General features: G+C 56.3%; 1 protein-coding gene across 9 annotated transcripts in view; it reads left to right on the top strand.

Moving 5' to 3' along the window:
* Nucleotides 1-1,741: 1,741 nt before the first annotated feature.
* The window catches only part of PRRC2B (proline rich coiled-coil 2B), an 88,521-nt gene continuing 81,435 nt past the window's right edge, over nt 1,742-8,827 (top strand). For 2 of the 9 annotated variants that reach the window (XM_058693767.1, XM_058693769.1), the window contains exon 1: nt 1,750-1,978. The gene's annotated coding sequence lies outside the window, so the exon portion shown is untranslated. Of the gene's footprint in view, nt 1,979-8,827 lie in introns of all 9 variants that reach the window. The other 7 variants (XM_058693774.1, XM_058693771.1, XM_058693772.1 and 4 more) reach the window with 7 other exon arrangements.

Genomic DNA, 8,827 nt, shown 5'->3' with positions numbered 1-8,827 from the left:
CCCCAGAGGGCGTCACTCCCCTACACCAGACCTGCCAGAGCAGAGCACTTGTTGACTTGGTTTTTACCCCCTTTGTGGTCTTCACTATTTCCTCCTCTGTCTTCCTGGAGCACTCAAGGCTGAAGCTTTTCATCTTATGTTCTCTCTTGTCAGATCATTAAAAAAGAGACCCCCCCCCCCACCATTCTTAGGGAGTCTCTACCCACCAGCCTATAAGAGCCACTCATTCTGCCATTCAACAAACCAGCCAGTATTTATAGAGCGCCTACTGTGTGCCAGGCACTGTGCTCTGTGGCAACCCCTAACCTCATTCGTTAGGCTGCAGTAGGTTGGCTTTCCTGTCAGGTCTTGCTGTGTGGCCTTGGGCAAGTTACTTAACCTCTCAGAGTCTCCGTTTCTCATCAGCGAATTGGAAAAATCACATCCGCCTCAGGGGTGGGATTAAATGAGGCAAACCACTCCAGACTGTTGCACACGGGGTAGGGCCTGTGGCTGTGGTTTAAGGTGTAGGTGATCAAGTGCCAGAGACAGGGGCAGATGGTTTGGATTCCAGGTCCCAGCCACATTTCCTTATGCTGTTTGCTTTTGCGAATTGTTTGTTGTTCTAATTGCCAATGTATTGAGAATGAAAAGCGAGAAGTCTTGGCTCTCCAGACCTCAGACTGCAGAGGTAACCGAGACAAGAGTGCATTCTCCCAGACCTTTTGTTTTGCATTGACGCAAGTACACAAACACCGAAGACGATTGGCTTATTATTCCTCATTTTCCAAAAACGGATAAAGTATCTATATCGTGCAACAACCTTGCTTTTGAATTAACAATGTATTGTTTCTGTTTCCTCTCTGTGTACATATCCTATAACAAAATCCGGGCTCACGGTCGGTCAGGAGGCGCGGCAGAGCTGAAGGGGAGGGGGCGGGGATCCAGGCTCAAACCCCCTCCCTTCTCAGCCCTTCTTCCGTCTGGGCCTCACCACCTCAGGCCCTCTCCCTCTCTAGCCCAGCCCTTCTTCCGGACCACTCCTCCCCGCCCCCCTCCCCCGGCTCGCCCCAACCTCCTCCCCAGGACCGCCTCCCCTTCCCCTCCCTAAGAACCCCGTCCCCTTCTCTCCCCGGACCCCTTCTCTGGGCCTCCATCCCAAGTCCACCCGCTTCCCAGACCGCCTTCTCCCGGCTTCCTCCCCTCGTCTCCCAGCCCCAATTCCGGCCCTTTTCCTTCCCCCTTAGCCCCCTCAGCCACCCCAGAACCCTAGCCCCCCATCTCTCGTACCCGTTCCCCTCTGTCCCCCTGGGACCCCAGCCCCCCACTTCTCTCGTGCCCCTCCCGTCCGCTGCCCGGCTCCTCCCCTCCCGGGACCCTCCCCCGCCCCCGCTGCCCGGCCCCTCCCCTCCCCTCTCCTCCCGGGACCCCAGCCCCTCCCCCTTCTCCGGTGCCCCTTCCCTTCCGTCTCCCCCGAACCCCAAGCCCCCTTCTCCCGTGCCGCTCCCCTCCGCTGCCCGGCCCCTTCGCCTCCTCGGGGGGCCCCCCCCGCCCCCGCCCCCGCCCCCGCCTCCGCCTCCCTCCGGCGCCCCTCCCCTCCCCCCCCCCGCCGCCCGGCCCCTCCCCTCCCGGGGCCCCCAGCCCCACCCCCCCTCCGGGCGGGCGGGCGGCGCGGCAGGGGGCGCTGCGCGGGCCGAGGCGCGGCTGCGGGCGGGCGGGCGGCGGGAGGAGGAGGCCCGGAGGAGGCGGGGGCGGCGGCAGGCGGGGGGCGGGGAGCCGAGCGCGAGAGGGAGGCGAGCGGCGAGACACAGGCTCCGAGGCTCCAGCGAGCGAGCGAGCGAGCGAGCGACGAGCGAGCCCGGGAGGGAGGGAGGGAGGGAGCGAGGGAGCGAGCAGCCGCGCCGCCGCCTCGCAATCCGCCGCCATCCCGCCGCCTCCGCGCCCGACCGCCGCCCGACCGCCATCGCCCGGCCCAGTCGCGCCCGCGGAACCAGACCAGGTGGGCCGGGGCGGCGGGGTGGCGGCGCGGGCCGGGGGCCGGGGGCCGGGGGCCGGGGCGGCGGTCGGGCGCTAAGATGGAGGCGGCGCGGCCCGGCGGGGCTTTGTCTCGGCGGCGGCAGACCGACTGACTGACAGCGGCGAGCCCGGGCCCGGCCGCCCGCCGTCCGCGAGCGCGCCGCCGCCTGGGCCCCGCCGGCCGGGGCGAGGGCCGCGGGGCCGGGCGGGGCGGCCTGGGGGCGGCGGGCGGCCGGGCCCGGGCTCGCCATTGTTGTGCGGCGCCGCGCGGCCTGGGCGGGCGGCGGGGTCGGGGCCGGCGGGGGAGGTGGGGGGGGGGGGGCGGTCGCCGCGTCCCGGGGCCGCCTCCCGCCCGCCGGGGGCCGGCGGCCCGGAGCGCCCCGCTGGCCTGGAAGTAGCCGGGGCGGCCTTCCTGCGCCCCCCGCCGCACCCCCCCTCCCCCCCTCCCCCCGGGCCGGCCTGCAGAGGCCCCACCCCGCCCGGGAGTCCCGGGGTCGGGGCGCCCCCCCTTCCCCCCATTCCCCCCATTCCCCGGCGGGCGGTGTGGGGGGCGGCGGCGGCGGGGGGCGCGGCGGTGCCCCTCCCCCTCGCGGAGTCGCCGGCCGGGGGCGCGCAGGGGGCAGGGGGCTCGCCGCCGCCGGCCGCCCTTTCGGTGCGCCAGCGACAGGATTATTTTCGAAATACTCCATGCTCTGTTACTGAGCGTGTTTAATAATAAACAGGATGTCGCTCCTCGGGGCCTGCCAGATGGGGATTTTTCCTTCCTTCTTTTTTCTTTTTCCCCCCTTTCGCCTGAGTGAGGAACAGCGCTGTTGAGACCGTGGGCCTCTGGAGTGGATTTGCCCACACACAAAGCTGGAAGGCGGTTTTCTCTCTCCTCCCTCTCTCTCTCAATACCGTGGGAGGTCTGAGCCCACCTTTCGGCGAGAAGAGGAGGTGTTTTTCGAGGGAATGGGTAGCTCGGAGGAAGTGGGGGGAAACGGGGGCTGGGGAGGCTCCCCAGACGGTGTCATTTGCTCAATGGCTGCCAGGGAGAAACCTTTAGAAGCCTTTGGCTTACGGGGTTGTTAAATTGGCCCTCCCCCCCCTCCCCCTTAAGATTTTCTGTGCATTTTGTGTGGCTGTGTATACGTTTGTCCAGTTTGGTTTTTGGAACCAGCCGTGTGAAGTCGGAGCGTGGTTTCTCCGAATCTAACTGAGCCTTTTAGCTCGGTATACAGTGGTGTGGTGCAAAGAGGGCCTGGGGGGGCCCAGGCTTTGGGGTGCAGATCCTTCTGCCAGAGGAATCTAGGGTTCAGAGAGCCGTCATTGGCCTAAATTTCGCATCCCCCACCTTGTAGAGTTAGGGAGGTGGTGAAAGATCTGGAAGGGCCCGGCCCGCCGGTGAGTGTTTAGCAGTAGTTTCTGTAACTGCCGTCAAGCCCCAGGATGGAATTTAGCCACCGTGATGCCACCCGTAGGGCTGACTGACCTGACGGAGCTGGTGCAGATGCCACAGGTGCTGGGCTAAGGCGTGGACGGGAGAGGCATCGAAGGCACCGAACGTCTTGGAGCACTTGGCTTGTTCGGTGCTCAGCCTCTATGGGGAGACAAGGGTGGGAGAGAGTAGCGTGTGGAGCTCCCAGGAACTGATGGTTGTAAGTCCGTGTCCTCGGGTCTGGGCTGCTTGCCCCCTCCCAGGCACGTTTCCAGCTTTGTGTAAGGCAGACTTAGAACAGTGAGAGATACCGAGAACAAGCAGAGGCCGGGGACTTTGGAGGAAGACTGCTTTCCTTTGGGGATGGCAGATGACCACTTGGGGAGCCTGTGCCTGCTCGGCCAAGTGTCTCTCCTGGAGCCTGCATTCTGGTCTTCACCGGCTTGCCCTCGGCAAGTCTCTGAGCCGCGGCTCCTGCATCTGTGAAATGGGAATGATTATGCCTTGCCTGGAGCGTCTGTTGGGGCTCTTGTGAGCCTCATATTCTGTTTGTACAGCAAACCGCTTCGTTCTGTGGGAGGGTGACGAGAATGTGTCTCGTTCTTGTTGATTTCCCGCTTTTCTCATCCTTTCTCAGCTCCTGAACTTTTTCTCCTGTTCTCCTGGCTGATGGCGCCGTGACTTCCCCACCCCAGATTCTATCCTTAGCTAGTATTTGCGTGTCACGGCCACTGCTCGGGGCCTGGAAGCAACAGAACGGCCTAGAGCAGCTAGGCTGCCCCGGGGTGTTTATTAGAGACCATAGGGAGGACTGAGGCTAACGCAAGGGAAACTGACCCCGGGTCTCGGTCATGGGTGAGGGCCGAGACCCAGGTTATGTCTGGGCCACACCTGTAGCATGTTTGGAAACGGCCCTGGAGACGCTCTGCTTGGGCTTACTGTGCTTCTGCAGTCTCCTGGGCAGTTGTTTTGGTACACTCTGGCATTCCCCCAACCATCTTGGTTTTGTTGTGTTCTCTCTTTTTTTTTTTTAAGCCTCCTTGGAAACTCCTCCAGGCCCACTGGCTGCGGGACTGAAGACATCTTAGCGGGGGGGCCCTGTCTTTAGTTTTCCCAGCTTCCTGCCTCTTGGCCTGTCTTTTCTGTCTGATTTCATTGTGGCCAGGTCTGGCCCTGCACTATTACTTAGGGAAGGAGAAGAATCCGCTGTCCTTCCCCTTAAGCTTCTGGATTACCTGTGAATTTCAGTTACCCAAGGCTTCCTGGAGGGGCCATGTTTCTGCCCATTGTGGGGGCCTGCCTGCAGCGGCCTGGGTCCTTTGCAGTCTCCTTCAAGCCCAAATGGGTAAAGAAAGAGCCTGGGGAAGGGAGAGCCAGAAAGCCCTGGGAGAGTAGAATTTCAGGAATGGCAAGTCAGAACTAGTTCCAGCACCTACTGGTTGCCTGGGGCCCTGCCGAGGGGTTTTTGTTGTGCCCCTTCACCATCCCCCACCCCCTTTTAAATTTCAGTTCTCTTTTCTCCTGAAGGATTATTTTATTGTACTTGAAAGATTTTTCTTTTTCTTTTTTTTTTTTTTGGCTTGCACAAAGTCCTGACTCATGTTGCTAATGGCTGTGTGCTGGTTGGATGTCTCATTATTCTACCATTTAAGATTGATCATTTCTGTGTTGGTTTCTGTTTCACACCAGAATAGGCCGGGTGGGTCAGGACATGTATTTCTAAATTTGATAATGAGGCTTCTCTACTATCAAGCGTATGTGTCTTGTTATGGGCAGGCAGATCTTAAGTGGGGCCTGTCTACACTAGATTTTAAAGCCATGCGCTCCCCTTGAAAAATAGTCTCCGGCAGAGAGCTGTGGGGCTTTGTGCTCTGAATCTCAAGAGTTTGGTCAGGGGTAACCAGACTGCTTTTCAAGTCGTAACTCAAGTTTCTTAAGAAAGTCTCGTTTTTTTCTGGGCCTCGTGTGGACTTGGGAACCTTTGGTCTGTCATTTGGACGGAGAAATAGAGCTTGTGGTGCTCAGGACGGATGAGAAAGACTGAGAGCTTTCTGGTGGACGGAAATTGTGGATGACAAGCTTTTCGGCTTCAAAGGTGCCGTCTGGACCAGGCCGCCTCACCTGGGAGCTCCAAGACCCCGGCTCCGTTGTCGGACCTGTGTCACCGATCGTGTCTGTGGCTGGCGTGTGCGAAGCCTCGGCCCTGGGAGAGAGGCTTGCTCTGGTGACTTGAGCCAGAAGTCCGGGTTGAGTGTTGCTGTTAGCTGTACTTGTTGATTTTGTTTTTTGTCCCCCGCCCCGTGTGGCCTGAGCAGAGGGCTGGGTTGCTTCTGTATGATGCTGGCAGCCGCACTGGTTTGTAGAGCTCTCTGCCTGCAGCGGGAGCGGTCTGTGGGCAGAGTGAGGTCTGTCTTAGGTTGCTGGCGGCCCTTCGCGTTCCCTCTGAGAGCACGTTCTTCTCCCACCTCTGCAGCTGGTTTTGGAGCTCGGGCTCTGGATCCTTTCTCCCTCTCAGCCTCTTTCCTCTCAGCGGCGGTGTGGCGAGGCAGTATGTAGCGCCTTTAAGAGTCACTGTCCTGCACCAGCTACTCCTTGAGCGTGTACTGTTTGCCAGGCGTTGTGCAAGGCCCTAGGAGTACGTTTTTCCCTATTCGTAAGAATAACATCTTTATTAAAAAAAAAAAAAAGGGAAATATTGAAAGAATAAAGATAAAAAAATATAAAACACCTCTAAGCTCACCATATGGAGAGAACTACAGAAAAGACTGGTGTATTTTTTTCCTTTGCTTACGTATTTGTTTTTTCAAAGTTAGGCAAATACTATATACGCTGTTCACAATTTATAGTTCTTGGTTTTTTTAATGTTTATATTTATGTTTTGAAAGAGAACAGACGGGGGAGGGGCCGTGAGAGGGGGACAGAGGCTCTGCGCTGAGAGCAGTGAGCTCGAGGTGGGGCTCGAACTCATGAACCGCGAGATCTTGACCAGAGCCGAAGTCAGACACTCAACCGACTGAGCTACCCAGGTGCCCCCATGGTTTATAGTTCCTACCGTTAGAGTGTATTTTCTTAACTTATCGAGAACATATTTTTATTTTATTTCATTTTATGTTTTTAATTTTTTAAAGTTTATTTATTTTGAGAGAGAGAGAGAGAGTGCGTGCCTGCACAAGTAAGGGAGGAACAGAGAAAGAGGGAGAGACAGAATCCCAAGCAGGCTCCACACTGTCAGCACAGAGCCTGATGCAGGGTTCGAACCCACAAACCGTAGGATCATGACGTGAGCCGAAGCCAAGAGTCGGACGCCTAACTGACTGAGCCACCCAGGCGCCCCTACTTTATTTTATTTTTTTTTAAGTAAGCTCTCTGCCCAACACGGGGCTTGAACTCACAACCCTGAGATCAAGAGTTGCACGCTTCACTGACTGAGCCAACTAGGCCCCCGGAAAACATTTTAGTAACTGTGTAATTGCTTTATGTGGACTTGCCATGATTTTTTTTAACTCTGTTATTAGACATTTAAGTTGTTGTTACCATTTTTCCTTCACGTAAACAAAATTTTAGGGCACATCCTCCCATGTAAATCTTGGTGTATGTTGTTCGTGATTTCCCATAAGTGGCATTTCCTGGCCAGAGAGAATGCAGGCTCCTTCTTCAGTTCTGTTTTCTCCCTTAGCCCTTGTCCCTTTTGACTCCCAAGGTGGCTTCCTGCCTGAGCCACCAAATTCTGGGTGTCTCGGACCTGGCTGTTTCAGTCCTGGCTAAGCTGTCTGATGAGTGAAGTTTGGGGTTTTAATCCATCTACTGGGTTGAGTCTGAACCAAGTGTCTTGACTTCGACATTTACCAGTCTGAGGCCACATGGCTGTTGGTGCCACGTTTGTGTTCCTTGGGAGCTTGTCCAGTGGGGAGAAAGCGAGCCCTTCCTTAAAGAGGCCTCCGGACCTCTCAACCCGATTGTGTCATCACCTCCCTTGATTCTTTCCTTTCCTCCGTTGCTGTTCTCTGTAGTTCTTTTCACAACTTTAAATACACTTTCTTAAACAGTTATTTTATTGTGAAATATATGTAAGGTTTATCATTTTAGCCATTTCTAAGTGTACGATCAGTGGCGGTAAGTCCATTTACAGTGTTGCGTAACCGCCACCCCCCTCCAGAAAGTTGTCACCTTCCCAAACCGAAACTCTGTGCCCGTCAAACACTGACTGCTCACTTCCCGTCCCTCAGCCCCTGGCAGCGACCGTCTGCTTTATGTCTCTCTGAGAGGAATCATACACTATTGGCCCTTTTGTGTCTGACTTCATGCTTTCAGGGTTTGCCCAGGCTGTGGCGGGTGTTCGAACTCCATTCCTCTTGGTGGCCGAGTAGTATTCCATATTCTGTTTATCTATCACATTTCGTTTACCCCTGCGTCTGTCAGTGATGACAGCTTTTGAATGCAGTTTTGCTCTTTGTTGACGGGTATGTTTTCCCCAGTGGGGTGAGTGAGGGAGGGGGGGCCAGGAAGCAGCATTCTGTTTCCTGTTTGCTGTGCTCGGCGTCTGACACAGGGAGGGGGCTCAGGTGCGGAAGCACTGGAGCTGCACATGAGGTGCGTGGGAGTCAAGGCCATCCCAGCCTGGGTGTGGGGTGGTCAGGGAAGACCTTCTGGAAACTACAGCAGACTTGGAAATCGGCACCTGACCAAGAGCATGTGATTCTTGATCTCAGGGTTGTGAGTTTGAGCCCCATGTTGGGTGTAGAGATTGCTTTAAGAAAAAAAAAAAAAAATTCTTAAACAGAACCAGGCACCTGTTGAAAACAGTATGCCAAGCCCCCTGGAGTATTAAAAATGCGTTTCTAAGTTGGAATCAGAACCGCGTGAGCCACGGTAGAAAACTTGCCGGTCAGCTTGCTTTGCAGAACGCGAGAGCCCTTTGGACGGGAACCTGTTAGGCGAGTACTTTGCAGTGGCTGGTGGCCAGCCCGGGGGAGGGCAGACAGGACTTCTGGGAGGGCGAGCTGACTTCTCCCACTGGGGCTTCGAGATCATCTCTTTGTGTAGAAGGATGGGATGCGTTGCCGCAGGACCAACTGGGAAAAGGAGGTCATCCCCGGCACTCTTTCCACTCTTTCCACGGCTCCTTTGTGTCTTCCAGCGCTTTTTTCGGCAGGTGTTGTTTACATACAGTTCAGAGCTTAAAGAACTGCTCTGTTTCAGGCGCTACAGAAACATAGGCCTGTCTGGGAGCGGTGCTGCCTGGCCGACCTGCCGGGGGAGTGAATGGGCTGAGTGTTCAGAAATAGCTGGGGACAGTGGAAACGTTGTCCTAAGGCAGAAAGTGGAATTTTTTTTTTCCCCTGATAGAAAATTAATTACAAAAGTATACACACTCATTAAGAAAGAGAAAAAGCAAGTGTATGAGGGAAAATGAAA

The sequence above is a fragment of the Neofelis nebulosa genome, chromosome 12, assembly GCF_028018385.1.
Source record: "Neofelis nebulosa isolate mNeoNeb1 chromosome 12, mNeoNeb1.pri, whole genome shotgun sequence".
NCBI lineage: Eukaryota > Metazoa > Chordata > Mammalia > Carnivora > Felidae > Neofelis > Neofelis nebulosa.
The sequence above is the reverse complement of the archived record's forward strand: the minus strand, read 5'-3'. Positions and strand labels throughout refer to the sequence as shown.